Below are 23,115 nucleotides of genomic sequence, written 5' to 3'. Positions count from 1 at the left end.
TCACCCAGCCAAAGCAAGGTCCACGCAAATACTAGGTGGGACTCCAAGTACCTACAAGGGGCAAATAACATACTATTTGTTAAATTCATGAACCCATGGTGCAGTGCAGAAAAAAACTTGCTTCATGCTAAGCCACCTGAGATGCTGGATAGTATCCTGTCTGATCCCTCGGATAATCTTTACATGTGCCTTGTTCTGGTGAACCATTAACTTCTTGCTTCTCCTATAACCTGGCTATTTAAGCTATGCCTATGCACTTCCTGTTTGCCAGATTATTGTTCTTGCTTCTTTGTGTACCTGCAGCTGCCCTTATCTCCACTACCACTCGGTACTGACCTTTGGATTGCTACTTTTTTTTTTTTTTTTTGTTCATAGAGTTTTATTGAAATTAAAATGAATACAAAGCACTGTGACATGCGTGTTCATTTTTAAAACATAGTCCAGAACATTGTACTGTAAGCATAGATTAAAGTAAATATGCTTACGGCAGACAAAGAAGGTTTTGGATTGTTACTCAACTACGCTTCCACTTGATCCCAACCTGAAACCATTCGTTATTGACCTTTGGCTTGTTCTTTGACTATCTGCTACTGGACCCTGGCTTGCTCACCTCCTGGTAGGGCGATCCTGAGGACAGTGACCCGGTACTAATATGCAGCAAAACCCATCTCCACCATAAGGTGCTCTGGTGAATACTGGTTAGTGCTTAGACCCCGCACCTCGGGTGATCCTATGTCATCCGCCAGGGTGACCTGCTTGTACACTTATCCAGCTGGTTGGTGGGAGCCTCTCTACTGCTATAGCTACTGGTCTCCAAGCCTGACCCCTGACTGTCACAGAACCTAATGGCCATACATCCTCCCCCTAGATTCAAGGTAGGCTTAAAGACCCAAACCCTCCAGCCTGATTAAAAAGGAAAACACAAATAAAAGTGCAGGGTGACAACCATGAAGAGAAAATAAATTAAGTGTGAAAAAAGGTAGTAGGGCAGGTACATTGGCCATGGTTATAGAAACTGCACTTGTATCGGCCAAAAGGCCTACCCAATGAGGTGTGGTGCAAAAAGTATTTGGTGATGTGGCCTAGTGCTGTTTCACACAGTGGGGTTTTAAAACCCATAGCTCTGCTCTGAAACCCATGGGAGATAACTCCAAGGGAGTGCTTGACATTGCCCTTTGCTCTCAGCCTTCTCAGCCCCTAGCCAGACCAAGTAGCACCTTCAAATCAGGAGGCACTGGGCCCCTCTAAATCCCCCACCGGGGAATTACTCCCATGCCTCACCTCTGCCAGTGGACATCCCAGTTTCTGTTCCTCAGGGGAAGATCCCGTGGAACCCCCATCATACCAGTAAGGGTACCATACAGGCAGCTATAAGGCCAGAATGACAGTGGAGCACCCCTACTGGCCACATATAAGAACAGACATTACAGGGTATACTTGATCTTGTCCAAAAAGCCAAGAAGCACAGGGGCCAATAACATGTACTTTACCTGACATTGCATAGTAAATTTTAGTTTCAAATAAAATGGGAAAGGTTATTCTTGTCTGTGCTAGCTCAACTATGCTTCCACTTGAGCCCAACCTGAAACCATTCGTTATTGACCTTTGGCTTGTTCCTTAACTATGCTACTGCTTGATCCCTACCTACTATATCTGCTACTGGACCCTGGCTTGCTCAGCTCCTGGTAGGGCAATCCCGAGGACAGTGACCCGGTACTAATATGCAGCAAAACCCATCTCCACCATAAGGTGCTCTGGTGAATACTGCTTAGTGCTTAGACCCCGCACCTCGGGTGATCCTATGTCATCCGCCAGGGTGACCTGCTTGTATACTTATCCAGCTGGTTGGTGGGAGCCTCTCTACTGCTATAGCTACTGGTCTCCAAGCCTGACCCCTAACTGTCACAGAACCTAATGGCCATACATCCTCCCCCTAGATTCAAGGTAGGCTTAAAGACCCAAACCCTCCAGCCTGATTAAAAAAGAAAACACAAATAAAAGTGCAGGGTGACAACCATGAAGAGGAAATAAATTAAGTGTGAAAAAAGGTAGTAGGGCAGGTACATTGGCCATGGTTATAGAAACTGCACTTGTATCGGCCAAATGGCCTACCCAATGAGGTGTGGTGCAAAAAGTATTTGGTGATGTGGCCTAGTGCTGTTTCACACAGTGGGGTTTTAAAACCCATAGTCCTGCTCTGAAACCCATGGGAGATAACTCCAAGGGAGTGCTTGACATTGCCCTTTGCTCTCAGCCTTCTCAGCCCCTAGCCAGACCAGGTAGCACCTTCAAATCAGGAGGCACTGGGCCCCTCTAAATCCCCCACCGGGGAATTACTCCCATGCCTCACCTCTGCCAGCGGACATCCCAGTTTCTGTTCCTCAGGGGAAGATCCCGTGGAACCCCCATCATACCAGTAAGAGTACCATACAGGCAGCTATAAGGCCAGAATGACAGTGGAGCACCCCTACTGGCCACATATAAGAACAGACATTACAGGGTATACTTGATCTTGTCCAAAAAGCCAAGAAGCACAGGGGCCAATAACATGTACTTTACCTGACATTGTATAGTACATTTTAGTTTCAAATAAAATGGGAAAGGTTATTCTTGTCTGTGCTAGCTGTGTCCTATTGGGGAAATTTCCCCCTCACATCCTATAAGGTCACCAGGAATTGTGTAAAACCAGACACAGCAAACAATAAAAACATATTTTTAAGCTGGTGGGAGGGATTTGGTGGCTCTTCCTGTTTGGCCACAGGACAAGAAGAGAAGTCACCTTGGTGCAGACACAATTAAAATCTCACAGAAGTTTAAACCTTTCCCCAATCTAGTTTTTATAAAGTTCAACTTTAAAGATGATGGAAATCCAGAAGTGGCTGCTATTCTACATTACCTCGTTCTCTTCTGACACTATGTACTGTGTTATACACTGCTCAAAAAAAAAAAAAGGAACACTTTTTTAATCAGAGTATAGTATCAAGTCAATTAAACTCCTGGAAAATTGATCTGGTCAGTTAAGTAGCAGAGAGGGTTGTTAATCAGTTTCAGCTGCTTTGGTGTTAATGAAATTAACAGCAGGTGCACTAGATGGGCAAAAATTAGATGACCCACAAAACAGGAATGATTTTACAGGGGGAGGCCACACAAATTGTTTTCCCTACTCATCTTTTATGACTGTTTTTTACTAGTTTTGCATTTGGCTAGGGTCAGTGTCACTACTGGTAGCATGAGGCGATACCTGGACCCTATAGAGGTTGCACAGCCAGTCCAAATCTTCCAGGATGGCACATCAATACGTGCCATTGCCAGAAGGTTTGATATATATCCCAGCACAGTCTCAAGAGCATGGAGGAGATTCTAGGAGACAGGCAGTTACCCTAGGAGTGCTGGACAGGGCCGTAGAAGTTCCAAAACCCATCAGCAGGTCCGGTATCAGCTCCTTTTGTGCAAGGAGGAATAGGATGAGCACTGCCAGAGCCCCACAAAATGACCTCCAGCAGGCCACTGGTGTGAATGTCTCTGGCCAAACAATCAGAAACAGACTTCATAAGAGTGGCTTTTGGGCCCAACATTCTCTAGTGGGCCCTGTGCTTATTGCCTGGGACCGTGGAGCTCAATTGGCATTTCCTATTGAACACCAGAATTGTCAGGTCCGCCACTGGCGCCTGTGCTTTTCACAGATGAGTGCAGGTTCACCCTGAGCACGTGTGACAGACGTGAAAGGGTCTAGAGAAGCCATGGAGAACGTTATGCTGCCTGTAACGTCATTCAGCATGACCGGTTTGGTGGTGGGTCAGTGATGGTCTGGGGAGCCATATCCTTGGAGGGACACACAGACCTCTACGGGCTAGACAATGGCACCCTGACTGCCATTAGGTATTAAGATAAAATCCATTAACCCATTGTCAGATCCTACGCTGGTGTAGTGGGTCCTGGGTTCCTCCTGGTGCATGCCACTCAATGCTAGTTTCTATCACTTTAATAAAATAATCATTTAGGAAGTACCAGCATAAGAAAACAAGAAATGTCTGGACGGCCGCACTCCGATTCAACTCCTGTTTATTGTAATAAATAAAATCCATACAGAAGGCAGATGTACAGGAACATAGACAGCTGATGCGTATCGCACCTAACTCAGTGCTTAGTCATAGCTAGCTACAATAATGTACTGTAATACATCAACGTCTGGGAATGCCAATCTTGTACTATGCTATATTAAAAATCAGCCTTTCTTAACCTTTTAATCACAGAGAAACCCTTAAAATACCTTTCAGGTCTCAGGGAACCCCTGCTTTTAATTTTAAATAAATAAATAAATGGCTTTATCTACAACTCATGATACATTTAGTATGATAGTCAGAGGAAGAATGCTCCTTACACTTGTGGTCATTGGGAAGAATTGCAGGTAGCTAAAAAGATCCATGGTGTCAGTTGGACAGAAATTGCTCATGGCACAAGGAACCCCTAGCACCCTCTGGAGGAACTCTAGGATTCCATGGAACCCTGTTTGAGAAACCCTGATTTTAATAGGAAAAAAAAAAAAAAAGAATCTGAATACTGTCAGGATATTTGCATATGTGGGTCCTTTTTAGAGTGGGCAAGAGTAGACGCTGGAATCATTCTATAAAAGTAATGCTTTTACTGAAGACTCTACAGCAAATCATAAATGAAGTATTTACACCAGTCACATACCCGTAGTCCATGAATGAGCTGTGTCTTTAGGCAGCTTGGCCTGCAAGGTGCTGCATGCAGGCAGCCTATTCATGTCTATAGGAATACATTGGCTGCGTGGTCACAGCCACTCATATCAGTCTGAAAGTTGTGAAGGATCAGGTGAGTGTCCTGAACCCAGACAAAGTCAAATTTCTTCAGCAGCTTAAAGCAGAGTTCCGGGCAGAGAAACGTTTTTTTCTTGAACATACCCCCGGGACAGTCAGGGCTAGCACATTCCACAATGGCTAGCCTCTGATCTGTCCCGGTTCGCACTTACCTTTTAGAAGAAATACTTACTTAGAAATTTTCTTCCACAGCGTTTCCATCTCGGTTGTGGGCAGCTGAAGCCGGCGCGGTCCTCTTCTCTGTCTTCTTCCGCTTCTTCATGTCCCAGAATGCACTGCACCGGCCCCTCTCGTCACTTCCGGTGCGGCGCCGCACGGAAATGACGAGCGGGGCCGGTGCGGCGCATTGATTCCTGGGAGCTATGACGTTTAGCTCCCAGGAATCATCGCGAGGCAGGAAGTGACGGGGTGAGCCTCGGCGCTGGAGGAGGAAGCTGTCATAGGTGAGTATTTACGATCGTCAATAAAAAGGTGAGTAAACAAAAAAAAAAAAAAATAACTATCCAATTCCTTTTCAGGTGCGGCATACCTAGCGGAGGGGCACAAAAAAAAAAAATCTTTTTTGTGCCCGGAACTCCGCTTTAATGCCCATTTATGGACTACAGGTGTAAGCGGCCATGTGAATAAGACGTTAGACATTTTGACAACATACCTGCTGATCCTGCCAAGGATATGAGCTGGTAACTTCCTAAGGTCTCTGCTTGTGCACAAGGAGGGGTTATGGAAATAAGAAGGAAGGAAGAGATGAAGAGAAGTTATGGGGATGATGAGGAGGAGCGGAGGGGTTATGGAGATGAGGAAGGAGAAGGAGAAGAGAAGAAGGGATTATGGAGATGAGGAGCAAGGAGGAGATTTTGAGGGGCCATGGAGATGAGAAGGAGGGAGAAGGTGAGGAGGAGGAGTTAGAGAAATGTGAAATGAGGGGTTATGGAGAAGATTAGGGGGAAGGGTTGTGGAGATGAGGAGGAAGAAGAAGGAATTATGGAGATGAGAAGGAGGGATTTTGGAGATGAGGAGCAAGGAGGAGATTATGATGGGTTATGGAGATGAGAAGGAGGGAGGAGATGAAGAAGAGGAGTTATAGAAATGTGGAGGAGGGATTATGGAGATGATGAGGAGGAGGGATTATGGGGATGACGAAGGAGAAGGAAATGAGAAGGAGGGATTATGGATATGAGGAGCAAGGATGAGATTATGAAGGGTTATGGGGATGAGGAGGACGGAGGAGATGAGAAGGAGGGATTATGGATATGAGGAGCAAGGAGGAGATTATTAATGGTTATGGAGAGGAGAAGGAGGGAGGAGATGAAGAGTAGGAGTTATAGAAATGTGGAGGAGGGATTATGGAGATTAGGCGGAGGAGGGGTTATGGGGATGAGGAGGACGGAGGAGATGAGAAGGAGGGATTATGGATATGAGGAGCAAGGAGGAGATTATTAAGGGTTATGGAGATAAGAAGGAGGGAGGAGATGAAGGAGAGGAGTTATAGAAATGTGGAGGAGGGATTATGGACATGATGAGGAGGAGGGGTTATGGGGATGAGAAGTTATGGGGATGAGGAGGGATAAGGAAATGAGAAGGGGGGATTATGGATATGAGGAGCAAGGAGGAGATTATGATGGGTTATGGAGATGAGAAGGAGGGAGGAAATGAAGAGTAGGAGTTATAGAAATGTGGAGGAGGGGTTATAAAGATGATGAGGAGGAGGGGTTGTGGAGATGAGGAGGAAAAAGGAGATGAGAAGGAGGGATTTTGGAGATGAGGAGCAAGGAGGGGATTATGAAGGGTTATGGAGATGAGAAGGAGGGAGGAGACGAAGAAGAGGAGTTATAGAAATGTGGAGGAGGGATTATGGAGATGATGAGGAGGAGGGGTTATAGGGATGAGGAGTTATGGGGATGAGGATGGAGAAGTAAATGAGATGGAGGGATTATGGATATGAGGAGCAAGAAGGAGATTATGAAGGGCTATGGAGATGAGAAGGAGGGACGAAATGAAGAGTAGGATTTATAGAAATGTGGAGGAGGGGTTGAAAATGTAATCTTTATTTGCATAAAAGATATTCAAAAAACAATACTTTTGTCGGGGTACATTCTCCCCTGTACTGCGACGCAGCACATAAATACACTACATTACAATACATTTCCGGTCATACTAATAAATACATTCAATCACATACATTCATTCTGCGGTATGATGCCTGATGTGTTGTGCGGAGTAAGGATACCCCGTGCCATCACATCATGCATGACGCCGCAATACCCCTTAAGCATGAAACTAAAAAACATTGTCTATACGTGCATTACTCAAACTGTTTCAATATAATATAGCATTTCAAAAAAGCAACAGGTGTGATGGGGGGGTGGGAGAGTGGGGTAGGGTGAGGGGAATGAAATCACAGGCCCGAAGCTTTATTGAATGGACAAAGACACACAAGGGAGAGTGGGGGAAGGGGAAATCTTCAGACCTCCTCTTCCTCCATGAGATCCATCAGGTTATAGTCTCTGAGCAGACTGTGAACCAGTCTGCGACAGTCCTCAATGGACATCCTCTCCCGCTGGTGGATAAGGCGCTTTCTGGCGCACCATAAAGCGTCCTTAAAGCAACACAACACCCGCCAGGCGTTGTCAATGTCCTCTTGGGAAAAAGTACCATGAAAAAGTCCATTCAGCACAGCAAAGTGTGTGATGGCAGTCTGTGGAACAAAGTCTCTAAGTTCAGGTTCCAAGGCCCTCAACAGGCTCTGTGCAAATGAGCACTCCCAGAAAACGTGAAATGACGTTTCCTCATGGATGATACAAAAGGGGCAGTGCCTGTATCTGCACAAGTTTCTGGCATGCATAAATGTCCTGAGTGGCAATCCCCCCTGGACAGCCATCCACGCCAGATCTTTATGCCGGTTGGTGAGTCCCTTTGAAGAAACATTCCTCCAGACCACTTTGCATGTGGCTGAAGGGAGGCCTGGAACAGTCTCAGCAATGTCCGATGCTCTGATCAACTTGTAGATAGTTTTTGGCTTCCACAAGTCGGGCTTAACTCCATGCAGCCCCAGCTCCTTGATGAACTTGAAAGTGTCCAAGTAGTACCAAGGAGTGTCCCAGTTGTAGGGGATGGAGCTGTCCCATTTGTCCCATCCAAGGGACCTCCAGAGAGGCAGGAGGAAAAAAAACGGGACATGGAGTTGCCTCCAGAGTCCGAAGTTCTGTCAACCAAAGTTCTGCGGATGCAGTTGCAGGCAAAGAACACCCCCAGTAGCGTTGCGATGTCGGGCACTCCCTTACCGCCCTTGAGGGGTTCCTTGAACATGACTGCTCGCTTCACTCTGTCCATCTTGGAGCCCCAGATGAAGTGAAACACCGCCCTGGTGATGGCCTTACAGGTGTTGACCGGGGGGCCAAGCCTGGGCGAGGTACTGCAACACAGGGAGAATCACGCTGCAGAGTACCAGTGTTTTCCCTTCGATGGTGAGTTCTCTGAGGCTCCATAATCCAAACTTTTGTCTCATCTTGGACAGTCTCTCCTCCCAAGACTTCAGGGCTGCGCCCTCAGCTCCAAACCAAACTCCAAGAATTTTGATGAAGTCCGCCTTGATGCTGAAAGGGATGGATGCAGAAGAAGGCAGGAACCACTTTCCAAAGAGCATGATCTCTGACTTCCGGCAGTTGACTTTTGCCCCTGAAGCTTTGCCGAAGTCCTCACAGGTCTGGACGAGCGAGTCGATGGAGCGCTGGTCAGCACAGAACACCGTTACGTCGTCTAGCTCTATACAGCAAACAAAAAGCAGAGGTGAGAGAGGGCAGCCTTGTCTGACCCCAGAGAGAACAGGGAAAGGGTCAGTTTTCCAGCTATTCACCAACACTGTACTACAAATGTCATTATACATCACATTCACATACGAACAAAACATGTCCCCAAGACCAAACCTGCGCAGAGCTCTGCACATAAACTCATGGGAGACACGGTCAAAGGCCTTTTCCTGGTCAAGACTGACCAGGGCCGCGTGCACACGGCGGCCTCAAATGTACTGGACCGTGTCCCGGACAAGCGCAAGGCTGTCCGCAATCCTGCGACCAGGAATGCCACAAGTCTGACCCGGGTGGATGATCTGTCCGATGACAGATTTCAGCCTGTTGGCCAGAACCTTGGCGAGGATTTTGTAGTCCACGTTCAAGAGAGAGATGGGACGCCAATTTTTCAGATCCCCTCTCTCCCCCTTACGCTTATACAAAATCGTGATCATCCCCTCCCTCAGCGACGGAGGCATTGTGCCCTCCACCACCATCTCCTCTTACAGCTCGAGCAGGTCCGGGCCAACGAGATCCCACAGCGCTACATAGATCTCCGCTGGGAGACCGTCGCAGCCCGGGTTCCTGCCCTGCCTAAAGGATCTGACGGCAGAGTGCAGCTCCTCCAGCGCCAAGGGGGCGTTGATTGCCGACATACCTGCAGGATCAATTTGGTTAGTGATACCTGACAAGAACCTGTCGGCCTAAGCCGTATCTGTTTCTTTCGGGGAGTAGAGGTTGGTGTAGTAGTCGCTGACCACTTGCATCACAGCCTCCTTCCCCTTCTGGAGTGTTCCGGTCTCGTCCCGCAGCTCAGACATGGGAGTGTGTCCTGAGTGAAGTTTCCTGAAAAAGAAAGAGTTACATTTCTCACCTTTCTCAAGATTCTCCACCTTGGAACGGAAGACGAGGTGCCTGGATTCTTCCTCGAAGTGTCCTTTCAGGCTCTTCTTGGTGTCCTCCAGGTCCTGCCTAATGTCCCAGCCGCAGTGGTGAAGGTCCTGCAGTGACTGCATCTGACGTTGCAGTCTCCTGAGTTCCCTCTTCCTGGCACACACTTGCTGGCGTCCCCTTGCCTGAAAGAAGCTGCGTAGCTTGACTTTCACAAACTCCCAGTAGTCGCTTACCTTTCCGAAGAACCTCTTGTCCTCCTTCCAGGTAATGTAGGCCTCCCTGAGTTCCTCCAGCAGTTCCTCATTTTCCAGCAGGGTACCATTCAGCTTCCAGGAGCCCGGACCGGGGGCAAAGCCCTCGCCCAGGTCACCCCGAAAGTGAATGGCCCTGTGGTCAGAGAAAAAGCAGGGGACCATGGAGAACCCGCGGTGTCTGACTGTCTTGGAGGTGAGCACGAAGTCTATCCTAGAACGCACAGATCCATCTGGACGGCACCACGAATAGTTCACGGAACCTTTCCCTATGGATCCCACGGCGTCCTTCAAGGAAGCCTCCGCAATCATCTCCTTGAGCAGCCTAGACGTGGTGTCGAGCTTTGCGTACATGCTGGAGCTGCGCCCATCCTCCTCAATCGGACAGTTAAAATCACTGCCGATTACTACTGCCCTGGTGGTGACGAGTTGGGTCCGCAGGGTCTGGAAAAGCTCCAGTCGCTCATTCTTATCTGGGGAGGCATACACGTTGATGAGCCTAACTGGCTCTCCCGCCCATGAGCCGTCTACGACCAAAAGACTGCCACAGACGAGCTCCTGGACGGAGTCAGACGTGAAACGACCACCTCTGACAAGAATGGCTACCCTGCAGACTTACAATCGAGACCCCCGGACCAGTAGGAGGGACCAAGGGTCCACTGGGAGGAGGGGTTATAGAGATGATGAGGATGAGGGGTTGTGGAGATGAGGAGGAAGAAGCAGTAATTATAGAGACGAGTAGGAAGGAGGAGATAAGAAGGGGTTATGGAGATGAGAAAAAGGGAGGGCATGAAGAGGAGGAGTTATGGAAATGTGGAGGGTGGGCTATGGAGATGATCAGGAGGAGGGGTTATGGAGATGATCAGGAGGAGGGGTTATGGAGATGATCAGGAGGAGGGGTTATGGATATGAGGAGGGAGAAGGAGATGAGAAGGAGGGATTATGGAAATTAGGAGGAAGGAGAAGATTAAGAGGGGGGTTATAGAAATGAGAAAGAGGAAGGAGATGAAGAGGAAGATCTATGGAAATGTGGAGGAGGGGTTATGGAGATGATGAGGAGGGAGAAGGAGATTATGGAGGAGGAGGGGTCATGGAGATGAGGAACTGCCTAGATTTAAAGTGGCAGCTCTGCATACCTTAGTGTATGCTTTTTTCAGGCTTAGCCAATCTAAAAATAATCCCCAGGGAGGCTTTACACCCATGTTTTGTGTTACCAATTCTGCTATTCTGCTATGTTCAACCTGTGGGAGTTTGTGGGGTGCCTTCATTTTGGATGACACCCCAACACACATATTTAATAGCTGCCAATGCCTTTTGTGGGTTTTCTTTTTTGCCTCTTTTGTTCATTAGGGTGCACTAAGAATTTGAAATGAATAGATTGCCTTAAAGGGTATTTAATTGTATTTGCAGGTTACTAGTCCTTAATTATAATCCTGAAAATAACATTCTTCATGTGCCTGGGTAACTACGGTCACTCACTTTACTATATCTAAGGAGGGAGCCATGGCTGCCACTCAGATCGGACTACACATACATTTTCCGCTCTCTATTTCTATATTATTGGGGGCTGGGTGATTAGTAGTTCACAGATGATATCTTGGAAGGAACATAACATTGTTTATTGTATCAGTTAATTTCACAGGAAGTGACAAGGACAATGTATTTTTGCCAAGATCAACAGATATTTTCTGTATTTGCTGAAAATGTTTTAGTGTTAAAAATGAAAACTAAAACAGTCACCACATCTAAGGACTGGTGAGTGGAAAAATATTTAATTTTTGTTCTTGGTTTTAAAAATGCTTTAAAGGGTCCTAAAAAACTGAGGGCCTAAGGAGTCCTAAAAGTTCTATTCACCCCCTATCAGTATATATATATATATATATATATATATATATATATATATATATATACACACCACACACACACAAAATAATGCATGCTAAATGTTTAACAGCCTAAAACAGATGAGAATTAAAATCTAGACCATTCATAGTGTATGCTGTGTAGAGTTTGTTTATTTGCTCCCTCTGCTGGTCATATAGCATTATTACATTAGGCCAGTTCTGTGCTGTGCAGTATGCATTATATTGTATTCACTGACTGTTTGCTAGGTGGTAGCCAAGTCACACCAAGTACATTGAGTGCAAAAAGCCATAGCAACAAAACATACTTCAGTACAATGCAGTCAAATACAATCTGATTGGTTCCTTTAAAGTACTACACTTTGCTGATGGCTGTATTGGCTCATTAAAAAAAATAATAGCAGGAAATGTACTCACCTTCATAGTGTTATTGTTTTAACCTCCTTGGCGGTATGATTCTTTCGGATTTTAGGTGCTGAAAGCGGTACCATTATTTTGCATGTAATTCTTAAGAATGAGCAGCCCAAACCAACTATTTATATATGATTTCTTTTTACTGTGCGTTCTTCTTTTTAACATCTCGGGTATGATAAAGTTTGAAACACAAAATACTAAATTATAATATAATAAATAACTATAAAATAATAAAAAATAATAATATAATAATAATAACACTTTTTTTTTTTTTACAAAAAATAAGACTTTTTATTCAATAAATTATAGTAAATAACGTAATAAAAAACACTGACATTTTTTTTTTGTCAAACAAGCATGCAATATTTTTTTTTTTCAAAAAGGATGCAATATTAGTGGTCATATTGCTTCAATAAACGTCCTGGGTGTGGAAAATTTTGAAACAGGGTACAGCACAAAGTCCAACATCACAGTCTGGACAGTAGTACCGCGTTTCTTTCCTGATTTTCCGTCCAGTGTCGTCGCGCTTGGAACAGCACACCACACACATCCTTGTGGGTGCAGTCTTTTTCTCCGTCGGTGGAATGTGGTCCATAAAGTGACGACCGGTCAGGCGTTCGGGGTTCACAACACCAGCAGCACGGCGTCCGGATCTACTTACAGCCATTGGTGTTTGGTACCTGAGAAATATGAGCTCAGCAATTTTCCACACAAAGTCCGCATGAACCACAGGCCTGCCACTCTTCTTTTTTAGGAGAATGAATGCGTTCCACAAACATTGTTCCAGGAGGTGCCTGAATTTTTTTTTAGAATATTTTTTTTGTTGTTTCCGCATTGCCGGATAGAAAATCATGGCCTGGTCAGCTCTGTCCACACCTCCCATGGTGTTGTTGTAATCCAGGACCAGTTGCGGTTTCAGAATATCTTTTCCCCCTTTTGTATGGACCATGACAGTAGAGATGTTGTGGATGGTACTCATCAGGCAGACATCTTTTTTGTCACCCCATCTCAGTGCCAACACACTTTCTGCCAGGCAACTATTTCTCCGGGCTTGAGCTTTTTGTTGGCAAAGGTGGAGGGCATGTCACGCCGGTTAGCTCTAACGGTCCCATACGCATCTGTCTTGTGTTGTAGGAGGAACTCAAACAGTTCTGGGGATGTATAGAAATTGTCTGTAGTGACACAGTACCCCTGATTCAGCAGAGGCTCAATCAGCGTCAGAACAGAAGCAGTTGCCATTCCATAGCTGCTGAACCTTTCGTTGAACTTGGTTCCTCTCCCGGTGTATAGGACCGAATTCCAAATATATCCAGAGCTGGATTCACACAGCATAAAGGATTTTATTCCAAAGCGTGCTCGCTTGGACGCAATATATTGTATCCAGCTGATTCTCCCTTTATAGGCCATTAGACTTTCGTTTATACAAATGTCTCTTTCTGGGACATAGGACTGCTGGAAAATTTTTAAAATTATTTGATAAACGTCCCAAATCTTTTTGAGCTTCGTAGCTGGATGAGAAGTCTCGTCAAATTCGTCATTATTTGTAAAGTGCAAATAACATAATGAGCAAAAATTTGTACTCCGACATAACTGTGCCAAAAAAAAATGAGTGGACAGTAATTTGTTTGTGGTCCAATACCACTTCTGCAGGGGTTTCCCCACCACTCCCTGCAGAATAATTAGGCCCAGAAATTTCCAGATATCCGCTTTGGTCACGGGTTCCCACATCCTGCTCCTTGAAAATCGCTGATGCGCTGCGGCTTGTTACTCCTGGTACCGATTGGTTTCCACAACAATCTTTTCAATAACTTCATCGGTCAAAAAGAGTTGCAGGTATGCCAAGGGGTTGTCATCCTCAACATCCACTCTGATACCAGGTGCTCCGGTAAACTGGAACCTTGGGGGCGCTACGTGCTCTGTACTGCAGTCGATCGAGCACCAAGTGCGCACATCGCTGGGCACAGTCGCAGGATCTTCGCTGAAATCGCTTTCTGTGTCCGATGACGAACTTCCCCATGAATCGCTATCACTCCATTCTGCAAGCGATTCTGTATCGCTGTCGCCCAGCAGGTCATATACCGTTTTTGAGGAAGTGCAATGGAGAAAGCACTGGGGGGGCAATCAAAGGTTTTATTTTATTTAGTAATGTAATCCAATAGGATTACAGTGTATCAGTGTGTTTGTGCATTTACTTTTTGAATGTGCCGCTGGTTCCACCCCCCTGCGGACGTCACATCACAGGAGACAGAAGCGGGGCTCACAGAGGATCGGGAGTAAGCTCCGCCGCCGCTCACCGCCGACATACATCGCTGGATCCTGGGGTAAAGGTAAGTAACCCCTCTACCAGGATCCAGCGATTTTCCTAACGGTACCCGAGTGTGGCTCGGGGTTACCGCTTTTGGCACTGAAATTTAACCCCGAGCCACACTCGGGAATACCGCTAGGAAGGTTAAAAATACTGTGTAGGTATAGTTTGTTAAACTTTAAAAAAAAAAAAAATTCACATGGTTCCACCCACTGTCCTAAAATGAGGAATAGCCTCTTATTTTTGGGATATAGGATAGAAAGAGGCATGTCAATACCTTGGAGTGTGGTTGGAGGGTTTTTGATTCATTTAGTCCCTTATTGCCATATCCTGTATGGTTATACTGTCTGATTGGGCTGAAGCCCTACTCCATAGAAGCCTTGAGGGTTGATTTACTAAAGACAAATAGACTGTGCACTTTGCCAAGTGCAGTTGCTCCAGAGTTTAGTAGATGAGGTAAAGCTTAACTTTGCAAAGAATAGCCAATCCTGTGCAAGGAAAAAAACTGCCTTTTTGCTTGCACATGATTGGAAGATGGAAGTCAGCAGAGCTTCTGCTCAATTACAAAGCTCTGGAGCAACTGCAACTTTGCAAAGTGCAACGTTTATTTGCCTTTAGTAAATCAACCCTATGGTGTCCATACACTGCATTGATGATGACTAAAAAAAAATGTTTTTATCAGTGTCTAGTAGAGGTGCTCTATAGTCTTTCTGGCCTCATGGCTAGGAGGGCTGTTTTCCCAGTGCTCCTGCTGGTATGATGGGGGTCCTGAGGGATATCCAGCTGGTCAAGGAAAACAAATACAGCGTGCACCATGTAGGATTTGGTTTGAGAATAGGGATGGCCTTGCGGTTCGCCCGGCAGTCGGTTCACGGCGAATTAACTTCGCAAATTCACGAAAAGGCGAACTTTTGCCGATGTTCTCTGCGGCCATATTCGTTTACATTGGGGAGAACTTTGACCCATGACACAGCCGTCAGGTGGAACGGGACAGCCAATTGAAACATTTCAGCACATGGACATGCCCCCTACCTTATAAATAGACCAGAGCTATCGGCCATTTCACATTCTGCTTTTTGTCAGCGTAGGGAAAAGTCTGCTGTGTTCATGAGGGAGAGATTGCCAGACACAAATAGCTCTGTTAAGATCCACAAAAGTCATTTTCAGGACTGATATTTCAGTATAGGTCTACTACAGTCTCTTTTCAGATTAGGGACAGGTATCCCGTCTGTGCTTTAGGGGCAGTTATAGATCGGCAGTGACACAGATCGCTCTGTTAATGTCCACAAACGTCATTTAAAGGGCTGCAATTTTTTGGTATTGGTGTGCAGTGCACTATATAGGGGTGTAAACCACGGTATAATATACTTTATAGAAAGCATATTACAGTGGAGTTGTATTGTGCACTGTGCAGCATTGTGACTGGTGTGGTGACTAAGCGTTGCTGCAGCAATACTACAAACAGTGACAAAAGCACTTTTAATGTATTATAACTGGTGTGATAGACCAGTGGCCCCCATATACCAAATATTGAAGTGGGGTGTTATCTGAGTATACTTTTACAAGTGTATTTGTGTCCTGCAACAATATTGCCTCTTTTGCTGTGTTAAGTCTGATACACACAGTGCAAAAACTCACTGGCCAATTTTTTGAACAACTGGTGTGATAGACCAGTGGCCCCCCAATACCACATATTGAAGTGGCGTGTTATTTAACAGTATACTTTTCTAAGAGTGTATTTTAGTCCTGCAAAATGTGGCCTCTTTTGCTGTGTTGACTGTGCTACACACAGTGACAACAGTTACTGGCCAATTATTTGTAGAACTGGTGTAATAAACCTGTGGCCCCCAATACCACAGATTGAAGTGGGGTGTTATCTGAGTATACTTTTACAAGTGTATTTGTGTCCTGCAACAATATTGCCTCTTTTGCTGTGTTAAGTCTGATACACACAGTGCCAAACTCACTGGCCAATTTTTTGAACAACTGGTGTGATAGACCAGTGGCCCCCCAATACCACATATTGAAGTGGGGTGTTATTTAACAGTATACTTTTCTAAGAGTGTATTTTAGTCCTGCAAAAATGTGGCCTCTTTTGCTGTGTTGACTGTACTACACACAGTGACAACAGTTACTGGCCAATTATTTGTAGAACTGGTGTAATAAACCTGTGGCCCTCCAATACCACAGATTGAAGCGGGGTGTTATTTGAGTATACTTTCCTAAGTGTATTTGTGTCCTGCAACATTATTGCCTCTTTTGCTGCGTTAACTCTGATACAGTGCCAAACTCCCTGGCCAATTTTTTGAACAACTGGTGTGATAAACCAGTGGCCCCCCAATACCACATATTGAAGTGGAGTGTTATCTGAGTATACTTTCATACGTGTATTTGTGTCCTGCAACAATATTGCCTCTTTTGCTGTGTTAAGTCTGATAGACACAGTGCCAAACTCACTGGCCAATTTTTTGAAAAACTGGTGTGATAGACCAGTGGCCCCCCAATACCACATATTGAAGTGGGTTGTTATCTGAGTATACTTTTACAAGTGTATTTGTGTCCTGCAACAATATTGCCCCTTTTTCTGTGTTAACTCTGCTACACACAGTGCCAAACTCACTGGCCAATTTTTTGAACAATTGGTGAATGTGGGCTAATTTTTGGGGCCTATACTGGCCGACACTTACTTCTTTATCCTGTGAATGCCTAATGTACCTCCAGCTACCAAATACTACATTCTTAGCTGTCAGTTAAACCCATGTGGGCTAATTTTTGGGGCCTATACATGCCGACACTTACTTCTGTATCCTGTGAATGCCTAATGTACCTTCAGCCACAGAATACTACGTTCTTAGCTGTCAGGTAAACCAATGTGGGCTAATTTTTGGGGCCAATACTAGCCGTCACTTACTTCTTTATCCTGTGAATGCCTAATGTACCTCTAGCCACCAAATACTATGTTCTTAGCTGTCAGGTAAACCCATGTGGGCTAATTTTTGGGGCCAATACTGGCCGACACTTACTTCTTTATCCTGTGAATGCCTCATTTTTCAGACTGGAATTGAAAATCAATGGGTCTGTAAAGGTTCCGCCAAATTGTGGAATGGATGCGGACCCATTTTACAGATGTGTGAATGCACCCTATATGTATTTGACATGTATTTACCGGCTGCTGCCAGTTCTGGCTGATTTATGGGAAAAAAAAAATTTTGCTGAAAAAATAAATAAATAAAAATTTAGGGCAACTTTTCCAATTGCACTACTTCTGTTATGACATTGTCCATGTGGTGGGACTATTTGTGCACAGCACAAGTCTTTTGTGGCTGCAAATATGACCTAAAGGTTTTTAAAGTTCGCCTCCCATTAAAGTTAATGGGGCCCGCCGCAAACTTGCGGTTTGCAGACTTTTGAGAAAATTTGCGGCTGACGTTCTCAAACCGCCCCGGCCGATGTTCGTCCATCACTAGTTGAGAATACTTCCGTGGCATGGAAGGTTCCGAGGGGTCCAGTGCCTCCCGATTTGAGTGATGCCATCTGGTCTGGCAAGAGGCTGGGAAGGTGTGTTGTGTGGGAATGTGTGTGGGAAGATGTGTTCCTGGTGGTGCTCCTAATATCAGTATGAGTTTGGGACCCCACTGTGAGAAGAAGAACTCTGCCATGATACAATAAAGTTCATATTCCTATCGCACACCTTCCTGGATATAGGCACATATGTAATGGGTGCTGAAGTGATCACCAGCTGGACACTGGATCTATCACAGATACATAAATATTCGCCAGCACACCACGGATCTTGCAAAAGCAGTCCTTAAGCTTTATTGCAAAAAAAATCACATCAGAAAAAGTGCAATATTTCGTAGCCACCCAGGACCCCTTCGTGAGGCATGTGATTATGTGTCATCACATTCCTGACGAAGGGGGTCCTGCATGGCTCTGAAACATTGCACTTGTTCTGATGTGATCTTTTTTGCAATAAAGTTTAACCTCCCTGGCGGTATGATTATGTCAGGAATTCTGTACCAAAAGCGGTACAATTTTTTGCATGGAAATTTGGGGTTATGTATTATAGGCCTACAATTCTTAGTAATTACTGACTTAAACCTGACCAAAACAAGACTCTAGTAGACATCCCAGATGTGATAAATTTGAAACACAAACGCATGAATTATAATCTAATCAATAATATAATATATATTATATATATATATATATATATATATATATATACATATACATATATATATATATATATATATATATATATATATATATATTATATTATTGATTTGATTATAATTCATGCGTTATATATTATATATATATATATAGATATATATATATTTAGATATATACATATACATATTATTACAAAAACAATGTATTCCACATCAGTGATCCCAGAATACACTGATGATAGGAAAGAAGGTAGGGACTATAGCGGACTATTGGTCAAAAGTATGTAGGTAAGCCAAGGAAAGAATAAAGAAAAAGGATAAAATTTAACAATATTTATTAGAAAATTGATAAAAGTCGACATAGCAAAAGTGAAAAAATAATACAATACAATACAGCATGTTATGTCAAGATAGTAGTCGATCGAACGGGTGAGTGCCTTTGTTCAATGCATTTCGCCTTTAGCTTCGTCAGGAACTCCGGCGTAATTGAATCACCCTTTTGTTGAATTAGGACTACATTAAGACCTTCAAAGTTTATACATAAAAAACAAAAAGAAAAGCATATATAAATGCAAATTCATATCTTGGAAATGAAAAATAATCTTACAGTGTTCATTTTAACCCTAGTATGGAAAAATACAGGGTCATAAAGAGAGGAACATATAGCTTACCACACTTAAAAATATATTATGCCTAATACATAGAAAGGTTGGACCAAGAATTGCGCTTCCCAATGGCTTGTCTTGAGGCTCCGAACCACACAAACCCAGGTAGGGCCCAACAGGGGTCCTCCATGGAGGTGGTTTCCAGGTATGAATTGGACCAGTCTTGAATGGGTACCACCACAGCGGACAAAGGGTGGAGTCCGGAATTCTGTGGACAAACATAGTATGTATTGTATAGCATGTCTAATGTCATACAAATTTGCTTAGAATAGGTGGACATGGAATATACTATAATGAATGGTAATGACTATCTGGGGGAATAGAAATAAAAATAGTGACAAATGGTAGATATATTACAGACCTACCAAAACTGGGGTCAGTTCTGGGAAGGAACATAAAAGTAAGAATACTATACCAAATGTTCCATCCATAAAACTATCTAAGCCCATGAGTCTACAAGAGCAGCAACTGCGAAGCAGTGGCTCTAGCGAATTGCCCAATAAGGGTATATATATAGGAATAAGATGAAGATCAGATCAAGAAACAATGTCCAGACATTGATTATCCCCAAATAGAAAACCCCGGGGGATAAATAGACAGAGTGATTCGGAGGGAAGCCTAGTGTAGTATAGGCTTGAGTGTCTTACCTTTCAACCTGTAAAGCCACGGGTCGGGAGAGCCGCCATGACTCATCCTCCCGCGCCCGTGGCTTAAGACTGGTCCCGCCGGAAGTGACGTGTGTCCGCGATCGTCACTTCCGGCGCGGGCGCCATACTATCGGATGTCCGCCACTAGAGGTCAAATGGTCTCCGTGGCTGGACACCCGCGCCGGCTGAGTTAGCCGGAGAGGACACGCATAGGGCTGTCCCCTGCTTTGCGCCCGAAATTCATACCTACAGGCGAGCCAATGGACAAGCAGAGAGCGAATCCGGATCCATTACATGAATCGATACAGGGTTTAAACTGCAACATTTAATTAAACAAGTTAAACAGACAGATGAAAAATAAATACAGCAAACAAAATACAACCCTTAGTGGATTATAGTAAATATGCAGCACTAGGAACCTAACACGGTCAGGAAAATCCTGTTGGTAGTTCCTATATAACCATCAATGGGGCATCTCAAAATATAAATACAAGGGAATAGGATAAAGACAAGAAGCGGGAGAAGATGTGGGAAGGGCGGGGGAGGGTAAGGAAAGGGGAGAGAAAGCAATATGATAAACTGATGAGTTTGTTCACCTGTCATAAGGACTTGATCAGGGCTAACAGCCAGTTATGACAGTGGGAGCGTCCCGTATTATAAGAGTTCTCAGGAACAGACCCATATGAAAAATGAAGTTGAATAAAGGGTATATACAAAACAAAAACAAAACACATAGCATCCCCATACCTGTCATCCTCCAACATATAAACAGATTTGGTAGGGAAAAATAATCCCCATTTGGAGGTTCAATATAACCTGTATGTCAAATAAAGTAATAGAAAGCATGAGACAAAAAAGAAAACAGAAAAGGTGAACAGAGATCACTACATAATCCTTTAAAAAAGGAGGCTTCAAAAAGGTACAATAGTACGATGAATTGGACTATTGGCAAGTTACAAATAGTGGTGTATTGAATCATAAGATAGGTATCAACATGGGTTTGTGTTAACGATTGTTTTGTTTAATAATAAGGGTCGCTAAAGGGACAAACTAGGGGGAAGAGAGGGTGGAGAAGTTCAAAAATCTATAGAAAAGGCTTGTACGAGACCGCAGTATTAAGTCCTGGCCAGTGGGTGGCCTGTAGATTGAAAATCCACATAGCCTCTTTGCGAAGGATTTTGTTATCGAGGTCACCTCCCCGTGGATTGGGGGGGATGACTTTGAGAACAGCGAACCTGACATAATCTGGATCAAAGTCATGGTGCACACCGATGTGTTTACAAATAGGTGTGTAGATAAGACCAACCTCAAGATAATAGAGGTGATCCTGTATGCGTTTAGAGAGTTTACGTTTGGTCTTGCCTACGTAGAAAGCCCCACATTTACAGAGGGCGATGTAAACCACCCCCTGTGTTTGGCAATCTGCGTAGGCTCGACATTTGTGAATGCCTCCCCTAGGGAGAGGAAAAGAGGGGCCCTCCAGGACCCATGGACAGAAGTCACAAGTATCGCATCTGAATGTACCTGTGGGGGATAACTCTCCCGCAGGTTGCTCAGTGTAATGGCTGTGAACCAGGGAATCACGGATTGACCTAGACCGACGAAAGGTTAACTGAGAGTATGTGGATACATATTTGGAGATGGTGTGGTCTTCCCTGAGGAAGTGCCAGTTTTTTGCAAGGAGGTTACGTACCAAATGGTGGTCTGTGTTGAATTTTGTCACGATTCTAGTGACCGCTTCCTTCTTGCCTTTTCTTTTGCCAAAAATCAATTTGTCTCTCTCCAATCCACAAACTTTGTTATAGGCCCGTTTAAGGACCCTGTTACTATACCCCCGGGCCAGAAGTCTTTGACGGAGGGAATCCGCCTCCCTTTTAAAGTCCCCTTCCTTGGTGCAGATCCTGCGTATTCTCAGATACTGTGAATAGGGGATACTTTGCACCAATGGACGCGGATGGCTGCTAACGAAATGGAGTATTGTGTTGCCCGCTGTGTCCTTGCGGTGTAAAGTGGTATAGATCGATCCATCGGGATCCAATACCACCTCAGTGTCCAGGAAGGCCAGTCTGTCCCTATGCCACTGCATCGTGAAAGTAAGATTGAAAGAATTTGCACCTATAAGTAGCATGAAACTTTGCAATTCCTCCAGCGTACCCGTCCACACCATGAGCACATCGTCAATATATCTCCTCCAAAGGAGTATATGGTTCAGGAGGGGGTCGCTGGACTCCCCCGCGAACAGGGTACGCTCCCATCCCCCCAGGTACAGGTTGGCATATGATGGGGCACAGGAGGTCCCCATCGCTACCCCCTGCACCTGGAGGAATGTATTGCCGTTGAATGTAAAAATATTGGAATTGAGAATATGTTTCAAAAGTTTCAAAAGAAAATCAGCTTTGGGCCAGAATGAGCGTCCCTGTTCCCGGAGGAAAACAGCGACCACCTCCAACCCCTTGTCATGGGGGATGCTGGAGTACAATGCCTCGATGTCAATAGCAACTAAGATGGAGTGGTAAGGGACAGACAGTCCCTCCAGGGTTTTCAAAAGTTCAATGGTATCTTTTAAATAGGACGGCAATCTCACAACATGTGGTCTCAATTGATCGTCCAGATATTTGCTGGCTGTTTCCGATACACAGCCCATGCCGGAGACTAATGGACGCCCGGGGGGAGTAACAAGGTCCTTGTGGACCTTCGGCAGAGCATAAAAGGTCGGTGTGATTGGCCATCTCGTTGAGAGGTAGCCTAAAAGGTCTTGGTCAATGATTCCCTGGTCAAAAGCATCACGAAGCAAAAAGTTGAATTCATTGATTTTGTCTTGTATGCAATCCGAAGATATGGGTGCATACCAATCTGGGTTAGACAATATTCTATTGCACATCGTGACGTATTGACCACGATCCATAACGACGACATTGCCCCCCTTGTCAGCGGGTTTGATGACAATGTCGTCGTTATGGATCAAGTGGTCAAGTGCGCACTTTTGGGACACACTGAGATTGTGTTTGGGTGCGGGGTTCATAGATAGAGACTCAATGTCTCTCACCGACTGACGGAGAAACGCCCACACAGCAGGACATGTTTGGAGTTTAGGAAAAGTTTTAGACTTTGCTTTATATTTATGTGGACTATCTTCTGGTAGTGGTTCCTCGTCAGATGAGGAGGATGACATAGAGTCATTCTCCTCCCCTCTATATTTTTCATTCTCATTTAAGAGTTGCATTAGGATTTTCAAGGTTTTAAAGTCCTGTATTTTATAATCTTTGTACGTATCAT

At 44.7% G+C, this 23,115-nt stretch overlaps 1 pseudogene across 1 annotated transcript in view; it reads right to left on the bottom strand.

Moving 5' to 3' along the window:
• LOC309550380 overlaps positions 1 to 22,744 on the bottom strand; it is a 75,578-nt pseudogene extending 52,834 nt beyond the window's left edge. Inside the window, exons 1-3 of the transcript in view lie at positions 22,174 to 22,744; positions 20,587 to 20,655; positions 7,494 to 8,603 (exon numbers count right to left, since the gene is read on the bottom strand). The product of the transcript in view is annotated as an uncharacterized misc_RNA (transcript). The remainder of the gene's footprint in view (positions 1 to 7,493; positions 8,604 to 20,586; positions 20,656 to 22,173) is intronic.
• Positions 22,745 to 23,115: the final 371 nt, after the last annotated feature.

The sequence above is a fragment of the Pelophylax lessonae genome (genome assembly GCF_965119305.1).
Source record: "Pelophylax lessonae genome assembly, chromosome: 3".
Lineage (NCBI taxonomy): Eukaryota > Metazoa > Chordata > Amphibia > Anura > Ranidae > Pelophylax > Pelophylax lessonae.
This window is presented reverse-complemented; position numbering and strand designations above follow the sequence as displayed.